The sequence below is a fragment of the Hyalella azteca genome, unplaced genomic scaffold (assembly GCF_000764305.2).
Source record: "Hyalella azteca isolate HAZT.00-mixed unplaced genomic scaffold, Hazt_2.0.2 contig6498, whole genome shotgun sequence".
Classification (NCBI taxonomy): Eukaryota; Metazoa; Arthropoda; class Malacostraca; order Amphipoda; family Hyalellidae; genus Hyalella; species Hyalella azteca.
In genome coordinates, this window is record NW_025936659.1 from 62,348 (window position 1) to 86,022 (window position 23,675).

The window sequence follows — 23,675 nt, forward strand, 5'->3', positions numbered from 1 at the left end:
CATGCAGAGTGTACTCATCCATTACTAACAGTACTTTGAAGTCCTCTTTCATTGTAGATGATGTAGATGTAAAATAAATGACATTTTCTGTGATTTTTACTTGTTTTTCATTATTGGTATTATATTACCATATTCAAGAATTACTGTATTATTAATGTGATATTACTGTATCCATGGACATGCCATTGAGCATTGACAACAACCTTGTCCACCGCAAGCTTCATATCAGCAGCCATGTAGCATTTTTTCTGTATCTGTAAGCTTACAGGATGGTTTGTAATTTTGCACAATTTTAATTGAGTCAAGTGATTTCACTATAACAAAAAAAATTGTGAAAAACATAGTACCTGAAACAGAAAATAATGTTTTTAGTGACAACCATCATATTTTTGGAGAAATAAATCATAGTTTAGGTCAATTACTTTTCATTCTATGATGCCCGGTGCACAATTCTATATATAGCATTCTATGTACAAATTTGTGACAACCAATGATGCACTAATTTTTTGATAAGTGAATTTTTTTCGCTGAGTAAGGTAAATGTAATCAAAATTCTTTGTTGTTAATCAATTTTTTTTGTTAACTGGAACCTTTGCTAACTGAGGTTCTACAGTAAATGCATTTTTAAGGGTGTCCCTAATTACCCTGGGGGGGTGTCCCAAGTAGCCCCGCCGTACGGAAATGGCTGCCATTTTTTTAGGAATGAGATAGGCAAATTCCATCAATTACGTTTTCAAGCCAACACCTGGATGCAACTTTTATGTAAGTAAAATTTTTTAATACGGCAAATATTTTTTTTGCTCTTAACCTTAGCAGAGGTACTTTTCCAAAATCACACTTTTACACTTTTTTTCAGCAAATTTTTAGAGATAGTAAATGTTTGATTTCTTGACTAGCTTTATACATAATAGATATGGTAAATGCGGTATATTCCGACACATTAAGGACGCATCAAGAAATGAAAAACTATAAAAAAAACTGTATGCGTTACGTAACTTTTGTTGGCTTCACGTGACTCACAAAACACCGGACTACGCGTCAGCAACGATGAAACGTCACAAAATGTTGCCATATTTATTAAAAAGCCTTTAGAAAGGAAACCTACCAAATCCCTATATTCCGTCACTGTGTGTGGCAATATTCGACACGTGGTGAGTCGTATTGCGTCAGCAATACGACTCACCACGTACGTATTGCACGTACGCGTACGTATTGCACGCAATACCCGTACGTATTGCACGTGTTCGAATTCCGTTCGCTGTGTGAGCTGTATTGGGATACAACACGGCTTTGAATTAGAACACAACGAATATTGAACACTACTTAATTACGTTTTAATTAACAACTATTAGGCTTTTAATTAAGCAAATTTCAATTTTTGTACAAAGCCTGGAACGATCTGTGTGTGTCCAATTCAAGTTGTGTCGGAATTAGTTTTCATGTGTCTAAATCCATTTCTCAACTTAATCATCTATTAATTTATTTACGACTTGAAATCAGCGAATACAAGTATACTTAAAGGATTCCTAATATATTCACAGACGTATTTAAAAGTCTTAAACCATAATATTCTTCCTATAAACACAGTTATTCACTATTTGGTAGAGCAAGGTCAACTGTCAAATTTGACACATTTCTCGATGATCTCACCAAGTAGCATGCATTGTCTCTCTTTGGATCTCAATATTTTCCCGCTAGATGGCCAAGACCTAGTGTTTTGGCATTAGTTCGATGCACAAATGTATGACGTCACCATTTCAACCATCAACGAACGCATGGAACTAAAACAAAGCTTAATATAAAGGAATAACTAGAGAGGTGACGGAATTACCCATGATGTCGGAATATACCGCGTTTACCCTAGTAAAAATGTTGAAGTTAACGCCACTATTTTTAGTTTTGCAATATTTTGATTAGTAGTTTAGCTGTTACAACCAGGATGGAATTCTAGTATTGACGGTTCATATATTATTCCCGATACACCTACACCAGTTTTTCGATACAACATTATTTGAGGCAAAAAAATGAACTTCTTATAGGCTTAAAACACGTATGGGTATGCTAAGTTTCTATATGGTAATTCACTTGGAAATGTTGCGTGCCAGCAAGGCTGCAGGCGCAGCTTTCACTCAACAATTAAAATTATACAAAGTATTAGTTCGTTAAAGATTTGTCTCTTAATATGGTTGCAAAGAAGTAAACTTAATAAAGTAATTACAGCCACCGTGACTACGCTCTCAAGCAGACTTTTCCATGATGCACACACTAAACACGCAATTCATGGGAGCGAGACTAAATAGAACAACAAAAGCAGGCGCCCGGCATGCAACTACGAAAACGAATGACGATCGTGGCAGCGGCGGCACGGTTCATACCGTTAATATACTCAATGCAAGAAAATGATTAATTATGATATTTCTGATAGAGGTTTGAAATATTTTCAGAAGCCTAAAACTATAACTATAAGCCTAAAACTATTCCGTGTGGATTCCGTGTCATCAAAAGGACAAAAAGCTTATGTATCAAACATACGTGGTAGTACAATAAATTTTGAGATCTCCCGTCATGAGACTTAAATTCATACTCATAGGTGATCTTGAATTAAAGCACGGCATTCAATTAAACAATTTGTAAAATCATAAATTTCAAATAGGTACCAACTTTTTCAATTTAATTCTGAATGAGTCGCGTCTGTTGAATTCTAATAGGGATCATTAATTTTTGCATTGTATTTCTGAAAATTAAGTATTGCATTTCTTTTAAATTAAAAACATTCTTTCACATCAAAAACAATGATTTTTTTTCTTACAGCTTCTCTGATAATTGATGATCTCACTCATATAACTTAATATTTTAAATTTAATGATTTTGTCATTTCGATGACTAAACTTTCTTTGGTTCATTAAAATAAAATAATTACTGCTTATAAACAACCAACGTTTTCTAAAAGACACAAGACGTTTGAAAACTCGCCATGGGAGACAAAATCATTCAGGATTTGAAGTGAAGTTATTAAGACAAATTTGACATTATAGGGCAAAAACATGAATAAATTCGTATTTAGAAGCATATCAATTGGTGTTTAAATTTTGAAACAATTTTCCCTCATTTAAATGTCACTGTGAAATGTGGATCAAATCTATTTATTATGAAATTGAACTTTACAAGACCAAAACAAGTTGTCTGACACCGTCTTGTCTAATGTCTGNGCAGTAAACGTGTCATGTGAGGTGACGAGGCAGTAAACGTGTCATGTGAGGTGACGAGGCAGTAAACGTGTCATGTGAGGTGACGAGGCAGTAAACGTGTCATGTGAGGTGACGAGGCAGTAAACGTGTCATGTGAGGTGACGAGGCAGTAAACGTGTCATGTGAGGTGACGAGGCAGTAAACGTGTCATGTGAGGTGACGAGGCGGTAAACGTGTCATGTGAGGTGACGAGGCAGTAAATGTGTCAATCAAAGCACTGCTCAGTTGCGACTGGTCTAAAGCAGTAAAGGCAGGGTCTATCTCTCCTGTCGAGCGTCTGCAACGGTGTCTTCTAACATTTAACTTACAACCTCAAACTCTATTGATTAAAGGAGGTATATCCAAATTCATCACAACCAACCTTTGTGAGAAATTCCTCATTCCTCACCGTAAATTTGTATATTGGCAGGGTTTAATTTTAATTGTAAGATCTATTATTAGATTAGAATTTGTTAAATTCCCTTCGCTTACTTGATCCAAAGAATGAACGTATAATCCAAATCGTGGGTTCAGGTGCGGGTGGAAGTCATCTGTTGTAAATTACATCATACCGTATTTGCCGCCAGCGGAAGCCTGTGAAATTGTTTCGTTTAGACGAGTTGTTGAAATCTCATTGTGATTCATTCTTTAAAATTCACGACTTTCGTGAAGATTGCCGTTTCCTCACCGTGTGGCAACTAACCTGCCATTACGTTCATGTATCTTTATCGTCTTACTTCAGACCTCTTTCTCTTTTCCTTGGTTTGTGTGAATGCCGTTTGAATTTATTTATTTTAATTATAGTGCATTTTCTCATTTATGGAAAAAGGCGCCATTGTGCTGGTCACGTCCGTCCGTCTGTCCGTCCGTCCGTGACGACTTTTTCGCCGACGAGAATATGCGCTCTCTGTCACTCACTGCAGTGAGTACTGAGTTATATATATTTTTATTGTATTCATCTTTTAAATCTGTAGGAAAGTTGGAGTTAGTTTAAGGTTTGCATTTTCAAATTTGTTTAAATTTATATTTCATGCTTCACACTTCTACATCACACATTCGTCACCCCGTCCTTTCAACGAGTAACCAACCCGCCACCTTCAACTTCTTCTGACCCGACCTGAAGATTTCATTTTGGATTTGGCTTGTTCCGGCTGAACATTAATCTTTTGATGGTACTTCAAATCTGTCTTTCTAAGACGCAAAACCGCTTTTAATCAAATTTCAAAACTTTGATAATTAAATTAAAAATAAAAGCTTCCTTGTTTACCTATTTATTCAAGTCTCCATCCGGTCGATTGTGTGAAAACATCACACCTCACAGCATTCCCTTCTCAAGGTTTCATGCAATGAAGGACTGGCATTTAGGGGCCATACATTCAAAAATATATACTATATTGTTGCTCCGCAGGATAAGCATTGCTAATTTTTCAAGCTATACCGGCCCTCCAACTCGGGATGCATACATAGCCTACATACTATGCTATGTAGGCCACCGCTATAGAGGCGGTAGCCTACATACTTCTTAATGAAGATTTAAATGTCCGAAAAAATATGAAAATGGAATTCTTACACCGGAACCTATATATGTATATACAAGCGTAGCATATATTGAGGTAAAAGTCATTTTTCGTCAGGACTCGGCCGTTTTTAGGCCATCTGGCAACCCTGGTAATATTATCTCCCTGTCTTAATCAATTCGACGTGTAATTTATTAGTGTCCTTTGTTTATCTTAGCAATACAGAGCCTCAGGGCTCAGAGCTAAGCCACTCTCCTCTCTGTAATTCCTTTAGTTTACCTAGCCCTACTTCTACCCCACCAAACGATGCTGAAAAATGATTGCATAAATTATTCAGATGAAGGTTCACAAATGGCCCTTTCCATGAATTGCCCATTTCAATTATTTTTCAAAATTGCTCTATTAGTTGATGACCCAATGCAAACACATTTGCCCTTCAAATCTCCTCTGTCTGCAGTCAAGCATTTGCTAGTATGAAATTAAAGAAATTGTTATTGTTAGCACACAGGTTTTCAAGAGGTCTGTATGAGCTTTTATCCCAGAATCTTGCTTTTGGGCATTATTCTTCTGTCATTGAAGCATCTGAAGCAAGTCCAGAAATTTTCAATTCAAATCAATTACTGTTTCTATGCTCAGCCTTATGCTGCAATTGAGATCTAGAGGAGCTGTAGTATTGGAATCTTAAATAAGATATTTTTAACAGATGCCACATAGTAGATAATGGCTTAATGTCATGGACTCATGATAAATGTTATTGGTAATGAATAATAATTTATGTAATTTGTGGTACTCAGGTACTATGCATCCTACCCAATTCAATTGGTTGTATTAGTTCTCACTTGGAACTTTCTGCAATTTTGTTTCCCGGATTGCATGACAGAGTTGAGTTAGAATTATATTAATATTTTAAGCTTCCTGCAAAATTAGTGACAATTTTAGCAGCCTATACATCCTGTGGAGTTCATTAACAGACATACTAGTTCATCTGATATCCCCCTTTTTTCCAATCGGGTAGTTTAAACTTTTAATCTTGCAAGGTTTTACAGGATAGATGTTGGCACACTATGACTATGCCCAAAAAATTTGGTGCACTGCAGTGCATATGAGTTTACAAATTCTAATTCAAAGTACTTTTCTTATTTTTATATTTTTTGAGGTTTACAAATGGTTCTGCCCTTAAAGAATTCTATCTAAAATTCTATGCAGTTCAGCAGTTGCAGGCTTATCAAATTCTCATTAATAATAATTCTATATATACCACATACTCTGTGGTCACTTTGAATTTAAATAAATTTCATTTTTCTTCATAATTGTGATGACTGTTGGGAATAAACCACACTAACCAGTGTTAAAATAATAAAAAATGGTAAACTCTGATTGGCAATTCAACAGCTAATTTGCTTGCTTTTTAAAATGTAGTGCAAATGTCTAATAAATAACAAATATGTGGTTACAATCATTATATGATTTACATTTTATACATTTGTGTGCATTGTTCATTGTTGTTGTAGCTGAACTATACAAAAATATTTATATGTAGACCACTTAATGCTCTTATAATAATCAAGTTTTTACTGAGGCTTTCTAAAACAAAAGTAGCAGCATACTCAAAATCAGCACCAAGTGATGACATGGTGCTGACTCGTTGACAATTGCATAATATTTTAAGATTGATTGCTCCTTGTTACAAAACCTGTATATATCTTCTAAGCATGTGACAGCATTTTCTATAAGAATCACTAACAGTATTTGCATGCTTCACTACAATTAAACATGATAATTCTATTTGTAAAGAGACTTGAAAAATTCTAAAATGAACTAACTAGTTGACTGCTACTTGAGTAGCTAATCAATCAGCTAGTTTACTGTTCTAGAGTCAGACTGAGAGATCTGTAAGACATCAAGAGAGGCATAAACATCTAAGGCATTCAAGAGAAGCACAAACATGGGGCAATATACAATGTGTATGGATAACAAGTAGTTGCATGACTGTACTCTTGCCTACTTCATTCTGTAATAAAATGTACATCTGAAACACTTTTGTTTTATTTCACCTTTTGCTTTCAGGGTGGTCACCTTCTAAATTCTATCACTTCCAGTGAGAGTATGATCCATGACATGTGACTGATGTGAGATGTCATTATGTATGAAATGGACGGATGAAATAAAGGTTGACCCTTGACTCTCATCGCAATCAACTGTAAATGGGATCATCTAATTCTTGAAATTTGTCATATCTGCTGAACAGGTTAGTGTGTAGTCTAAATTCTTTCTCTCTAAATTATTTAAGCAACTTTAACTTTCAGTGAGCAACTGAAGTTAAGAATGGTACTGTTGCTCTAGAATGTTAGATTTCTTCAATCTTGAGATTTGGTTTCAGTTTTTATATAGACTAGCAAGGCAAACTTTTATTGATTTTTGACCTTGCATTCCAATTTTCTTCTGTTAATTCCTAAAAATTTATTTGTGACATTTATCTGGGTATACTTAGGCTGCTAACAAAAGGGTCTCCATTAATTTATGACAAATAAATTAAAGAAATTTTAACTATTGCAACTATTTTCATGGCATGCATTCTTTATTGATAATGAAGAAAAATTGATTGAATTCAAGACAATCGAATGAACAGTCATATTTCTTGCCTGCATTTAGTTACACGATTCTTTTAGCTTTAATTTTCATGATATCATGCATGAAATATCAAACAGCAGTAGATGATATTGACAGAAATATCTATAAATGATGGAAATATCGACCTAAAATGTTCTAGTTATCACAGTCTTCTTAGCAACTTATGTTTGAAAGTGCCATTACGGGCCAAATTATAGTTTGTCATGCAAATACGATGAAGACTCTTTGAGACATCAGTGTTGAGGTACATCTACTCCATGCAACAAGGGCCATACCACAGTTCACGGTCGCTGGTACACCGTCTTTAAAAACATGAATTTGAAATGCTCTCGGGAAAGCTTGTCGCTCTGAACTGAACAGACGAGAGATTTACGGTACGTCCTAGCCTCGCAGGATTGTGAAGTAGAAAACCCATACTACTTCTCTCCTAAATTCGTTCGATTTCAAAAAGAATGGACCTAGATAGTCATAGAATACTTAACTGTATGGCTCACAAGGAGCTGAAGATCAGAAATGTCGGACGGCATTTGGTTGATTTTAACCGAGCGCGCACTGAACGTAGTTTAATGACGCCCTCTTCGAGTTATCGCATTTAGAAGAAAAATATCGTACATATTGCGAGTCCCACAGCTTGGGTTGAAGTGAGCTTTTTTACTTTAGGTGGCAAAATATTAATGGTAAAATCAATCTTTTTATCTAAGGATAGACGATTTCTAGACAGGGTGTCCAGAATCACCTCGACACGGCGAATTTACGCTTTCCCGTTACTATGTTTTACTGGTATCGTATCATATCTCTGTCCACTTAAACTTTGATATTTTGTGCTCCTTTCGGGGCCATCTACAACGAAGATGAGAATATTATTATAACTGTAGGACTGCTCTACCACTTTTGCAGGTGACTGGTCTGATTTGATTTAGCTATCCCTCCAAAATATCCTTTAGGTTATTTTGGCTTCATAATATTTAAAATCAACCCAATTATCGCATTTAGAAAAAAAAATATCGTACGTATTGCGAGTCCCACAGCTTGGGTTAAAGTGAGCTTTTTTCACTTTAGGTGGCGAAATATTAATGGTAAAATCAATATTTTTATTTAAGTATAAGCGATTTCTAGACATGGTGACCATAAGCACCTCGACACGGTGAATTTACGCTTTCCCTTTACCACGTTTTACTGTTATCGTATCATATCTCTGTCTACATAGACTTTGATATTTTGTGCTCCTTTCGGGGCCATCTACAACGAAGATGAGAATATTATTATGTTAAAAATCCCATATCCATTGCGCCCTGTTCTTTTCTTCGAATTGGTGAAGTACTTATCACGTGATTTTTCTGTTTTTAAGACACGTTCGCATACTTCGAATAATTTACAAGCACTTGATCGTTTAAGATAGACAAGATAAAACGCATATATCAAGATTATCAAGATTTACCGAACCAGTTAATCAGCCCCCTCACCTTCAAAGGTGGCAATACTAAATTTCTGAAATTTAAAGTCTCAACAATTCTGTAGAAAATACTTTAGGCATCACGGGACTAGCTCTATATCGAAGCAGTTTTGATAGCCAAACGTTGAACCCATTTACGAACGTCTAAATTAGCATCTTTCACTAAATTTTAGACACGTGAATTTCGGTATCTTTTCGGTTGTGAGATATTTGGATATTGGAAACTCATAACCGTGTTGAGAAACAAATTATAATTTTCCATTCGTTTCCGCTTGTTTGTTGAAGGAGCAAAGAACTGTGCAATTTATACATATCTTACGCGTATTTTACTTAATAATTTTACTTGAAAATTATCTTAAGAGTATTTGAGTTTTTGTGAGACTTTTGAATATCAGACATGTGTGTCATACACACATGTTTGGTGAATGTATGACCATACAACTAATTTAATGTCCAACATGTTTTAGAAAAAGTTGTGTTGCTTTGGACATTTGGATATTGGAAACTCATAGCCGTGATGAAAAAAATTCTAATTTTCCATTCGTTTACGCTTGATTGTTCAAGAAGCAAAGAATAGCGCAATTTATATCTTACGAGTATTTTACTTAATAATATTACTTGAAACAGATCTTAAGATTATTTAAATTCTTGTGGGACTTTGGAATTATTGTTTGAGAAAAAGTTGTGTTGATGCGAAAGAAATTCATTTCTAGATGAGTCTCTCATACATGAAATGTCCCGGTTTTGCGCGTGTGTTCAGGTTCCTTACGTCGGTGTGCACACATGTCTGGTGAATGTATGACCATACTCCAAAGGATCATTTCTATAGTATGTTGTCACTAAACTAGAGCTTAGCTTCACGCGGAAAGCTACGATGACGAGTTCATCGCACGGTCCTGAGCGGGAAACTGCTCGCTAGAGATCCGTCTCTGCGAGCCTGATGACCGTTCCTAGTTCTTCCTTGTGGAGTGTAGGAGGGGCCGTGCGCCGGCTGAGTGGTATGCTCCGACTTCTTGTCCGTTCTCCTCATGGAGAGAAATAAATCTTGAACTCTCTCTATCTCGATGCATATGTTCTTCCAAAACCTTGATACAATGAAATTAGTCAACAATCATGCAGGAAATAAAATGCTGAGGATTTCGTACTTTCAAAACATTTATTCTAACGTAATCGAAGTTTTATTTGCCAACACTATTTTTCATACCATTGTGTGCAAAATTTTATCATTGCCGTCCAATATCTAAGTTGATCAACTGCTCTAAGAGTAAATTCTTGATTGACGGATTGTTTCATTTGTCGAAAAATGAAATTCATCGTGCGTTTGATACGTTATTTTCTGCGTGCGTGTGACGGGTGTTCATGAACTAATGTCAGGAGCGACAAAATTCCTGTTATTTGAGATGTGTCTGGGTTATTATATGAAATGTAACGCTTGGACTCCCTTGAAATTAAGAAATGTGTTTTTCAATGCTAGTTAAGAGAGCTCAGATAATTATCACACAAGTGTCCTGTTACGACCGATCATTTTGCAGGTAATAAAGTTTTCCTAGCTACGTCATTAGAGCGTCCATTTTTGCTCTTCGGCTAAAAGTGAAGTCTTTCTACCAATCGGGTTAACGAATGCTCGGTCACATGTTATAAGTATCATTTGTTATATTGTATATCGATCATCGATTATTTTATATAATGAACGACTTCCGCTATCAAGTCGCATATGATCAACCTCAGTTAAACAATTAATTTGAAAGTAATTGCATCCCACGTTACCAGCCAGGGCCCATTTTGTTCAGTTCCCCCCGTAAAAGAAGCATTTCCTTGAATTTATTTCCATGTCTTCAGTGTTGGTGAGCCGGTGTCAAGAGTTTTGCTTTTTCTGTGTCGCTGCTCGGCCTTTTAGCTAAAATTAAAGTGTAGTACTAAATTTCCAGGAGGCTTATCAAGAATAACTGCGCCGGCGGGGACTGTAATGTGTGTTTTGCGTGGGACAGCCTCATTAATCCCACAAAAACACATTATTGTCCTCGGCGGCGCAGGTATCTTTGATACGCCTCCTGCAGTCTGATATCACTGGGCACCGCTGGTCCCCTCCTGGGCACGCGAGGCGTGATGTGCAGGCTGACGCCAAAGAGGAAATAACCCAGGCCATCCACACCCCTCACCCCTGTGGGAGTGCGGCAGTGAATATCCTGCGTGGCATGCCAGCAGCCGCGATCTTGTGTGGCGCTAACATTGCCCGACAAATGGCGACCAACGACAGAGCGCCTTTAGAAGATTTTTCTCTTCTCCGCTTGAAGGGATAAATTTGTAATATTTTCGGACATGGTTTAATCTCTATTTCCATCTATAGTAGAAAATAATAATTTAGTTTGGAGAAAAATTATGTACTGTGTTGTCAACTTGATCGTGAATCTTCATTGATCTATTTCACAAAAATTATCATAGATGACTTATTTTTGCAAGCCTGGCTTTGGTTCCGGCAATCTGATGCATCTATCAAAGTTTACCAGCCTGCATTTTCTATAAAGCTCTAAAAACATTACGTGAGCGCCAGCTGTTCTATTTACTTCCCATGAAGACGTTTAAGTTAAAACGATAGCGTAAATGAACAGAATCTATATGAGCTACAATCCTATAGTTATTGAATTGCTTGAAGTCCCGAAAAATAATATCGGTGATAACATAACATAACATAGTGATGTCGGCTCTGAAGTGTAGGCCTGATGTGACCTGTCGCCGATTCTTTTCCTTTTCGTGCCTTGTTCACAGAAGATCTAATATCATGTTATTTGCCCGGATCTTTTCATGACTGGCGATAGTTTGAAGTAGCTACTAGACTTCCACCGGGTTCGATAAGGAGCTAGCTGCTAGGCATTTCAAATCTGAACATATATTTTTCCATAGCTTTATCTAGTCTGTTCTTGAACGCGTTCATACTTGGAGCGCCAACGATGTCATCGGGGAGGCTGTTCCACATGTCGGTGATTCGAAGCGAGAAAAAATTTTGTCGCGTGGTAATCTATATGAGCTACAATCCTATAGTTATTGAATTGCTTGAACCCCCGAAAAATAATATCGGTGATGGAAAGACTGACATTCCAACTTTTCCAATACTTAACAGTATCACCCATTCGATGCTGTGAAATTCTAAGATGATTAAAATTTACCAACTGCACCTGCATTTATCTACTTTGGTGGTTAATTCTTAACAGTATATCTATAAACCTATATTTATTCGGCTTTTGAAGAATGCATGACGTAATTCTTTGAGAAGAAGCCTTGCTTTAGAAACTACTGACGAAATTCTAGCTACTCAATAGTGAACTAATAATTAAGGCGTTCATGTGCATTTGTTTGCACTTCACGCCTATGACATAGTTTTTCGTTTGTCTTGCCACTGTGTCACATATTCGCAAGCTTTTGAATAGAATATATAAGAATATTTTCAACTGTAGGACTGTTCTACCACTTTTGCAGGTGACTGGTCTGATTTGATTTAGCTATCCATCCAAAATATCATTTAGCGTATTTTGGGTTTATAATATTTAAATCAACCCAGTTACCGCACTTAAAAGAAAAATATCGTACGTATTGCGAGTGCCACAGCTTGGGTTGAAGTGAGCTTTTTTCACTTTAGGTGGCAAAATATAAATGGTAAAATCAATATTTTTATTTAAGTATAAGCGATTTTTAGACAGGGTGTCCAGAAGCACCTCGCTAATGTGAATTTACGCTTTCCCTTTACCACGTTTTACTGGTATCGTATCATATCTTTGTCTACTTATAGACTTTGATATTTTGTGCTCCTTTCGGGGCCATCTACAACGAAGATGAGAATATTATTATGTTAAAAAATCCCGTATCCATTGCGCCCTCTTCTTTTCTTCGAATTGGTGAAGTACTTATCACGTGATTTTTCTGTTTTTAAGACATGTTCACATACTTCGAATAATTTACAAGCACTTGATCGTTTGAGATAGACAAGATAAAACGCATATATCAAGATTTACTGAACCAGTTATTCAGCCCCTCACCTTCAAAAGTGGCAATACTAAATTTCTGAAATTTGAACTCTCAACAATTCTGTCGAAAATACTTTAAGCATCACAGGACTAGCTCTATATCGAAGCAGTTTTGATAGCCAAACGTTGAACCCATTTACGAACGTCTAAATTAACATCTTTCACCTAATTTTAGACACGTGAATTTCGGTTTCTTTTCGGTTGTGAGATATTTGGATATTGGAAACTCATAACCGTGTTGAGAAACAAATTATAATTTTCCATTCGTTTCCGCTTGTTTGTTGAAGGAGCAAAGAACGGTGCAATTTATACATATCTTACGCGTATTTTACTTAATAATTTTACTTGAAAAATATCTTAAGAGTTTTTGTGAGACTTTTGAATATCAAAGACATGTGTGTCATACACACATGTTTGGTGAATGTATGACCATACAACAAATTTAATGTCCAACATGTTTGAGAAAAAGTTGCGTTGATGCGAAAGAAATTCATTTCTAGATGAGTCTCTCATACCTGAAATGTCCCGGTTTTGCGCGTGTGTTCAGGTTCCTTGCGTCGGTGTGCACACATGTCTGGTGAATGTATGACCATACTCCAAAGGATCATTTCTATAGTATGTTGTCACTAAACTAGAGCTTAGCTTCACACGGAAAGCCACGATGACGAGTTCATCGCAGGTCCTGAGCGGGAAACTGCTCGCTAGAGATCCGTCTCTGCGAGCCTGATGACCGTTCCTAGTACTTCCTTGTGGAGTCTAGGAGGGGCCGTGCGCCGGCTGAGTGGTATGCTCCGACTTTTTGTCCGTTCTCCTCATGGAGACAAATAAATCTTGAACTCTCTCTACTTCGTTGGATATGTTCTTCCAAAACCTTGATACAATGAAATTAGTCAACAATCATGCAGGAAATAAAATGCTGAGGACTTCGTAATTTCAAAATATTTATTCTAACGTAATCGAAGTTTTATTTGCTAACACGATTTTTCATACTATTGCGTGCAAAATTTTATCATTGCCGTCCAATATCTAAGTTGATCAACTGCTCTAAGAGTAAATTCTTGATTGACGGATTATTTCATTTGTAGAAAAATGAAATTCATCGTGCGTTTGGTACGTTGCTTTCTGCGTGCGTGTGACGGGTATTCCTTAACTAATGTCAGGATCGACGAAATTCCTGTTATTTGATATGTGTCTGGGTTGTTTGAAATGTAACGCTTGGACTCCCTTGAAATTAAGAAATATGTGTTTTTCAATGCTAGTTAAGAGAGCTCAGATAATTATCACACAAGTGTCCTGTTACGACCGATCATTTTGCAGGTAATAAAGTTTTCCTAGCTATGTCATTAGAGCGTCCAATTTTGCTCCTCAGCTAAAAGTGAAGTCTTTCTACCACTCGGGTTAACGAATGCTCGGTCACATGTTATAAGTATCATTTGTTATATTGTATATCGATCATCGATTATTTTATATAATGAACGATTTCCGCTATCAAGTCGCATATGATCAACCTCAGTTAAACAATTAATTTGAAAGTAATTGCATCCCGCGTTACCAGCCAGGGCCCATTTTGTTCAGTTCCCCCCGTAAAAGAAGCATTTCCTTGAATTTATTTCCATGTCTTCAGTGTTGGTGAGCCGGTGTCAAGAGTTTTGCTTTTTTAGTATCGCTTCTCGGCCTTTTAGCTAAGATAAAAGTGTAGTATTAAATTTGCAGGAGGCGTATCAAGAATAACTGCGCCGGCGAGGACTGTAATGTGTTTTGTGTGGGACAGCCTCATTAATCCCACACAAACACACTGTCCTCACCGGGGCAGGTATCTTTGATACGTCTCCTGCAGTCTTGCGTCACTGGGCACCGCTGGTCCCCTCCTGGGCACGCGAGACGTGATGTGCAGGCTGACGCCAAAGAGGAAATAACCCTGGCCATCCAAACCCCTCACCCCCGTGGGAGTGCAGCAGTGAATATCCTGCGTGGCATGCCAGCAGCCGCGATCTTGTGTGGCGCTAACATTGCCCGACAAATGGCGACCAATGACAAAGCGCCATCATCTTATCATTATTATATTATAGATATAACACAAATAACAGGATCGCTTCTCGGCCTTTTGGCTAAGAACAAAGTGTAGTAAGGATAGGACTGCTAGCAGTATGGAGCCATCGAGAGCGGAGCGAAGAATTTCACAGCCTACCCCGGAGCACGAAGCACAGCAGCTACCTGCAGTTCCTGATATACGGCACCCGACTCGCGAGGGAGCAACTGTTACCCTATACTATCCTCTGCCTCTCAGCCTGCCCTGCACCGAACCTGGGTGCTCATGGCAATGCGCCTCTACTGATTGGACCCATAGGAAGCAAACCCTATGCAGACACTTGGAAGGGAGACACCTCATCGCTAGACCGACGTTCAACATCACATGTGCTGGGTGCGACGCCGCCCTTGGCATCAGACATTCACGCCATGCATGTACAGCAGCACCTGCAAGGGAGATAGTGGCAAGAATCCACACCCACGTTTGCCCACGAGAAAGTTGCGACAAATCTTTCCCCATAGCTCGGGGCCTCCTGAATCACATCGCAATGCACAACAGACGCGATGCGCAAGAGCTCCGAAATGCGCTGGTCCACGCCATAGAAAACGGCCAAGACAGTCCACCAGCCGAAGAAACGCAGAGGGATCTTAATCAAACAAATGACTCAAGAAATAGACGCTCCTACTGGAGACACTGTAGACGACAATGCTGTAGAGCTGCAACAAGGAATGAATAGCACGCCTACAGAAGTTATTCCCGAGACCGAAGATGATGTGGCTAGCGAAGTCTCCGCTCATGAAGAGCGGGACGACAGTATCGACATTGCTGATGCAGAGCACAACGAGAGCACAGAAGTGACTGAGAACACTCGCACAACCAATGACGCAGAAGGGCCGACTTAGTGGGTGCTTGAACAATTCATCGCACCTCTCAACGGACTGTCTCGAAACACAAACTGGGATGAATTCGAACTGCTTCTCGAAGATATAACAACGGCAGTGAGAACACACCAAAAAATTCGACCACCCACCGAAGAGACGAGAAACTTTAGAACTGACCCTTTGGACTGTAATCAATCCAACAACTGTATCGACGCAATCGTCGACGGGCAGTGCGACTGATACTTGAGGGTGACTCAGAAAGGTGTCAAATACCGAACGCAACAGTGATGGCTCATTATTCAGAGATATTTCAAGAAGAACAGTTCGACGCACGCAGAATAGAAGCCATACCAAGCCCCCCGCCAGAAAGACAACCGGCAACGATGGTACCTTTCCCAGAAAACGTAATGCTTGAGCGACTTAGAAAAGCTGAGAACACTTCGCCGGGAAGTGACGGCATTACGTACAAGCACTGGAGAGCCGTCGATCCCGAGTGCCGTGTCCTACATCTCATTTACAAAATTTGTTTACAAAACAAACGAATCCCATCCGTGTGGAAGGAGTCGAAGACGATATTGATCCCCAAAGGCGGCGATCCCACAGACATAAAAAACTGGAGACCCATCGCCCTCTACAGAACCATCTACAAAATCTACACAAGCTGTCTTGTAGACCGTCTCAGAACTTGGTCCACAAACGAAGGCGTCTTCTGTCATGCACAAAAGGGATTCATGCCTCATGACGGAGTGATCGAACATAACTTTGCACTTCAAACATACCTCGACAACGCCAGACGCTCCCAGGGTGAAGCATGCGTAGCACTGCTGGACTTCTCAAATGCATTTGGTTCAATGCCTACAGCCGTCATCAGCACAACATTGAGAAGGGCCGGGATTGGAGACGACATGATCGAAGTCCTCGAAGATATAATGAATGGAGGCTCGACATGCATAGCAACAGAAAATGGAATGACACAACCTACTGAGGTAAACAGCGGAGTCAGACAAGGCTGCCCTCTGAGCGGATTCCTCTTCAATGCCGGACTTGAGTCCGTCTTGAGAGCCATCAATCGCCGTGGACAAGAGCTACAACCCTCAACCCAACACCACTGCTTAGCGTACGCCGACGACGTCACACTCATCGCGGAAAATCCCGAGAACCTTCAACAGCTCATTGACCTGACACATGAACACAGCCGAGACTTGGCACTTGAGATCAACCCCAGAAAGTGCGTGACACTTCACTTGAGTGGACGTGTCCCTCGAGGACCTCGAATGACCGAATTCCACATCCAAGAAACCGGTATCCAGATGCTTGAAGAATTCCAGAGCGCCAAATTCCTGGGGCGACTGATTGGATTCAACATCTTAAACGAAAATGACCGCATCGACCAAATAAACGCTAAAGGACGGAAAATTCTCAACAGCAAACTAGCGCCTTGGCAACGAATCGACACTTTTTGGTCCTTTGTCCTACCTGCCACAATATTCCTTATGCGCTCCTGGCAGTACAACAAAACTGCATATGAAACACTGGACCGCGAACTAAGAGCACTCATCAAGAAAACGCTCTACTTACCTCAGCGAGCAGCAAATGAGTACTTATATGGGAGCTCTACTGGTGGAGCATGCGCTATTCCCATTGCTGCCGAAGACTCAGACCTGTTCCTAGTGGACACTGCGTTCAAACTATTGACCTCTCCTGACGAGGCTATTAGGGCGCTCGCCCGAGAGGACTGCGCTAGAGTTGCATCGGGACGCTTCGATCAGGCTCCCTCGATGGACCTGATCCCACGGCTTATGACAGAAGAAGCCACGCCAAGACGAGCGTTTCAACACCAAACGCTTTGGAGCAAAGCCCGTAGCGCATCTCTAAGATTGGGACTCAGATGGAGATGGTCTTTACTGAACGAAAACCCGGTTATCCACAGCAAAAACAAGGAATTGACTTGGAGAGATCGGAAGATGATAGCAAGCTTTCTTCGCAACTCCCTTCGTAGTCGTCGCGACGACGCCCTGCAGCAGAAACCAGACCAAGGAAAAACAATGCACCTGGTCTCTGCCGAACGGGCGTCGAGCCACTTTTTGAAGGATGGGAAGTACATCTCGTTTGCAGACTGGCGGTTTATCCACCGAGGACGCCTCAACCTATTACCTGTGAACGGCGCAAGGAGAGCACCAAACGGCGACACGAGATGCCGAAGATGTGGTCAGTTTGATGAAACGCTTCCCCACGTGATAAACCACTGTATGAGGCACTCGAACGCAATGCAAATGCGCCACAACGCTCTGATAGAACGTATAAAGGCAACAGCACAATACCTGCACTGGACTACGATCTTCCAGAACCAAATTGTGCCCGGAACCAATCAAACAAGCAGACCTGACTTGGTCCTCCAGAAAAATGGCCAAGCTATTTTTATCGATGTTACATGCCCTTTTGAAAACGGTAGCACAGCATTCACAGTAGCTAGACACTAAACAGGCAAAATACGCTGAAACTGCTCGACAATTACGAAGAACGTTCGGGCAGGTTTCTGTGGAGCCCTTCGTCGTGGGAAGTCTGGGAAGCTACGATCCCAAGAACGCATCACTGCTGAATCGCCTCCAGAGCCTACACGAAGACCTTCAAGCAGCTCTGTGTCGCCGACACTATAGGTGCTTATACACAGGGCTATTAGCTGTGTATATTGGTTGCGTATACTACAGTTTTGCAGGTTGAGAGCCTATACACGAGTATAGCGTTTTCGGTACACTGCGCCCGCGTCAGTGCGACGTTGGGAGTTGTCGAGTAAGGGTGTGCACGGTGGAGGCATGCGAGAGCAAGACAGCAGTGCGCGCTATAGTGGGAAAGAGAGAGAGCGACGCACCTATACTCTGTATGACGGCCGGACGGCTACTGAGCGCAATAGACTGCTTCAAAACAACTCTAGTTGCCTTGCCTGCAATGAACCAGCTAGTATGCCTCTGAACACGTCAAGCATCACAAATTTTTGTAGCCTGGCCTGGTAGACGTAACCGATATACGCAACTAATAGCCACGTGTATAAGCACCTAATAATATATCCGATGGTCGCGCATGATCTACACCGAACACATCACTGGTCAACGGCAATATTGATTTTCCCTGCCATTGTTTATCACACCTGCCCATGTAACCTATCGTGCATTCTTTTTTTCAGTTCATAAATCCAAACTATGTTGTATCCAAATTATTGTAAATTTTCTTGCAAATAAACATTTTGAAATCTGTTCTTATTAGCTTAATATCTGATACGACCCCCATGTGGGGGTCGATTTTTGGATCATTCTGATTTTTGGATCATGACCAAGTGCTAGGAGCTTGCTCCACTTTTGCCGCGGATCGGCCCGGTATTGCACTACCTCCGGGATCGGTCCACGAAACAATCTGAAAGTATCAATCTTCTCACGTAATCAATTTCCTTCAACTGCATTTGCATTCCCTTTTCTAACTAAGATAGTTCACATTCTCCATCTCAAGTTGAAATCAGATTCTCCATCTCAAGTTGATATCCAACTGAACCTTAGCACGAGGCCTACCAATATTTGTTGTTTCTTCAGTGGTATTGTTTGAAACGAGAGTTTTTAAGATATTCCTAATACAATTATGCCTGAGAAGCTTACGAATAGTTCTGATAATATTTTAAAAATGATTGTATGTAATGCCTGCTTACAGGATTTTCCGACCTGGTGTATTTATAAGCTTTTTCTAATGTACGACCCTGGCCTTTTTGCGTGCATGCCATGAATGTCGCTGGATGATTTTCGAGATGTCACTCGTCTGTGGAGACGGATCCTTTTTTTTTTTGTAACCGTGACAAAGTCACGGAGCACAAACATTCCTGACGTCTCCGTTCGTAGGACTTTTGATACCCTCCCGCTTCGATTTTGTTTGCGAGTGTGGCATTGCACACTGCGTTCGAAATAGCATTGACGTTGAGCCAAAAAAAAATTTTTTCGTTTAAATCGTGAAATCAAATGACCTCATATCAAGTTCAATTCGTGTTAAACAAAACTCCGGTTCATGAGATTACCTACATAATTTGACTTGCAAATAAAAACGAGATAACATCCTATATCATGAAACAACATTTTAATTGATATATAAGGATATTCGATGAAAAATCAAATAACTTGAAAACATGTCTCAAGGTGAAGTAAGGACTTTGAGAACAAAATATCCCAAAAGGAGAAAGCCTCCAATTTGAAGCAATGTATTGAAATTGTAAGCAACTTCTATGTGTTGTAGATAAATTGCAACAAATGCTAGTGATGGATGATCGGAAAAGATGTGAAAATGTTGGACGTTACATTTTTTCGAATTCGTAGTCTTCTCTTCTCCGTTCGAAGGAATAAATTTGTAATATTTTCGGACATGGTTTAATCTCTATTCCATCTATAGTAGTAAATGATAATTTAGTTTGGAGAAAAATTATGTATTGTGTTGTCAACATGACCGTGAATCTTCATTGATCTATTTCACAAAAATTGTCATAGCTGACATATTTTTACAAGCATGGCTTTGGTTCCGGCAATCTGATGCATCTATCAAAGTTTACCAGCCTGCATTTTCTATAACGCTCTAAAAACATTGCTTGAGCGCAAGCTGTTCTATTTACTTTACATGAAGACGTTTAAACAAAAACCTTTCTCTTAGAAATATCAATACTTGTTGATCCTGCCATTGTAACCATTACTAGAAATATAACTAAAAGGAAATTTTTAATCCAGATGTACCTACTCAAAACCCCCCTAACTCTTGCTTTATTACCATATTTTACTTCTATTACCATAGATTCCTCTATTCTTTACCTAAACACACATCTCACAACGTGTCTCATTCGCTTTAGATAACAAATTTATCTAAAGAGAAATAAATCTTTTATTTACATTCGACCAAAAAAACGTCAATGACCCGCAATGCCTCAACGAAACTTAGCCTCTTCCTGACTTGACCTAACCACAGTGGGGGGGAATCACACAAACCGAACCTGTTCCTGACTTGACCTAACTCCCAGTTGGGAGAATCCCACTAACCAAAGCTGTTCCTGACTTGACCTAACCTCGGTGGGCCAAAGCTATCACTAACAGAACCCGTTCCTGGCTTGACCTAACCCCGAGGGGGAATCACACTAACCGGACCTGTTCCTGACTAGACCTAACCTCAGTGGGCCTCAGCAATCAGCTATCATCAACAGAACCTGCGCTTGACTAGATCTGACCCCAGTGGGGAATCACACTAACCGAACCTGTTCCTGACTTGTCCTAACGCCAGTGGGATTAAGCAATCAGCTATCACTAACAGAACCTGTTCCTGGCTAGACCCAACCCCAATGGGGAATCACACTAACTAAACCTATTCTTAACTTGACCTAACCCCAGTGGCACTTGATAATCAGCAATAGCAATTGATTCCTAACCAATAACAACCTAACCTAAAGTAGAAAAAATCATAATTTGCTTGAACAATGAATTCATGGTGGAGTTCAAATTTTCCACCCTGAGCCTACTGGGTTGCGTGTTAGCATACGTTTTTCAAAAAGTGAATTTATAGTAAGGTTAAAAATTTCCACCCTGGACTCATTTATTCCGTATTAGTATTACCATATATATCACTCTTTACTTTACCTACACATCTCACAGTGTGTATCATTCACTTCATATGACCAGTTTGTTTAAAGCCAAATACAATTTTATTTTCACCCGAACAGAAAACGTCAATGACCCAGCACGCGTCGAGGAATCCTAGCGTCAAATTTTGTGCTTCATTCATACAATATTTCATTACCATACATTTTTTTCTTTCTTTATCTACAATTCTAACAATATACAATTCGCTTCAGATAAGCAATCTATCTAAAACAAAATAAAGTTGTATTCGCAATCGAAAAGAAAACCTCAATGACCCATCGCGGCAGCACGCATCATGCCATCCATTGCATGGCGCAAGTAATGCGCGGCATAAGCAGCACATACCAAAATAAATCTGAGGCAGTAGTTTTGAACTGCTAAATTTACCAAGCCGGATTACCTGTATAAACCTCCATTTGTAGAATCTAAATTAGAATTGAAATTTTGAATATTCTTTCGATAATAATCTAACGACTGTCCGCACTTATGCGACGATTTGGCTTCTCTGCAACACATCATCTCCGTTGATAATTATATTTGATATTTTCAAGTGAGAATGTAATTCACTCCTGATCAAAATGATTTTGATTTCATAGCTGACACCATTCGTCTTCCTGATATATTGGATATTTAAATGTTTAAATTTAAGAAAATCGACTCGGAATACAATATACATCTTGTCGATTACATGAAACATTCGACAGGATTTTAGAACGAACAGCAAGTAAAAAATTGTGTTTTCAAGCTATTCAATGTGCTGAGTCTATTTTTAATCCTTATAATAATACTTATTTTTCTACCAAATGAATGTTCCAAAAATGTACTGGCTGAAAATAGATAGATGACTGAATAGGTACTAAAGTTCAATTTGCATTTAACTACATGAAAGATTGATTCAAACGATTAAAATTACGCTTGCTGTTGATATATCAACAGCATATTAGAAATATTTTTGTGAAAGGCGAGGCTTTTACATATCTAGCGACTTGCGAAAAAATCGATGGATGTCAGTGCAGCTGGTAGGTACTTAGTTCTCTCCCAAATTTCCCGCTTCAACCACTTCATCGTTTGACTCCATCACCTTTTCTTCGTAGGTTGAGCTCGAAATACTGACGTGAATATGGTTGCTTCTGCAGAGGTTTCTTCATTGCGGCTTCTGGAAATCGTAGCAGTTGAGGTGCCCGCACGTTGAGCGCCCACAGGACTTGGGGATTCGTCATCCGACCCAGCGTTTGCAGTCATGTATGTGGCCAATGGCCATACGTACTAGTCTCACCGACTTGTTGGGGATAGCCACAGGGTTTCTTACTGCTGTCTCGGGAATCATGACAAGTTGAAGCGATGCTGGAAAATTCGATTACGTTAAAATAAATATTTTGAAAGTACGAAATCCTCAGCATTTTACTTACTGCATGATTGCTGACTAATTTCATTGTATCAAGGTTTTGGAAGAACATATACATCGAGATAGAGAGAGTTCAAGATTTATTTGTCTCCATGAGGAGAACGGACAAAAAGTCGGAGCATACCACTCAGCCGGCGCACGGCCCCTCCTAGACTCCACAAGGAAGTACTAGGAACGGTCATCAGGCTCGCAGAGACGGATCTCTAGCGAGCAGTTTCCCGCTCAGGACCGTGCGATGAACTCGTCATCGTGGCTTTCCGCGTGAAGCGAAGCTCTAGTTTAGTGACAACATACTATAGAAATGATCCTTTGGAGTATGGTCATACATTCACCAGACATGTGTGCACACCGACGCAAGGAACCTGAACACACGCGCAAAACCAGGCCATTTCCTGTATGAGAGACTCATCTAGAAATGAATTTCTTTCGCATCAACACAACTTTTTCTCAGACAATAATTCAGAAGTCCCACAAAAACTCAAATACTCTTAAGATATGTTTCAAGTAAAATTATAAAGTAAAATACGCGTAAGATATAAATTGCACCATTCTTTGCTTTTTCGACCAACAAACGGAAACGAATGGAAAATATGAATTTGTTTTCCAACACGGCTGTTAGTTTCCAACATCCAAATATCTTACAGCCGAAAAGATACCGAAATTCACGTGTCTAAAATTTAGTAAAAGATGTAAATTTAGACGTTCCAAATTGGGTTCAACGTTTGGCTATCAAAACTGCTTCGATATAGAGCTTGTCTCATGATGCAGAAAGTATCGTCTTCAGAATAGATGAGTTTAAATTTCAGAAATTCATTATTACCACTTTTGAAGGTGAGGGGGCTGATTAACTGGTTCAGTAAAT

The 23,675-nt window shown here is 39.4% G+C and overlaps 4 non-coding genes across 4 annotated transcripts; 3 read left to right on the forward strand and 1 right to left on the reverse strand.

Moving 5' to 3' along the window:
* The first annotated feature begins 9,626 nt into the window (after positions 1-9,626).
* LOC125178022 lies at positions 9,627-9,828 on the forward strand. Its single transcript, XR_007156756.1, has one exon. It is a non-coding gene; the product is annotated as a small nucleolar RNA U3 (small nucleolar RNA).
* A 3,604-nt stretch (positions 9,829-13,432) lies between these two features.
* On the forward strand, positions 13,433-13,633 carry LOC125178023. The gene has a single exon (XR_007156757.1). It is a non-coding gene; the product is annotated as a small nucleolar RNA U3 (small nucleolar RNA).
* Positions 13,634-18,973: 5,340 nt separating this feature from the next.
* LOC125178020 lies at positions 18,974-19,162 on the forward strand. Its single transcript, XR_007156754.1, has one exon. It is a non-coding gene; the product is annotated as a U2 spliceosomal RNA (small nuclear RNA).
* Positions 19,163-22,935: 3,773 nt separating this feature from the next.
* LOC125178021 lies at positions 22,936-23,137 on the reverse strand. The gene has a single exon (XR_007156755.1). It is a non-coding gene; the product is annotated as a small nucleolar RNA U3 (small nucleolar RNA).
* Between the last annotated feature and the right edge of the window lie 538 nt (positions 23,138-23,675).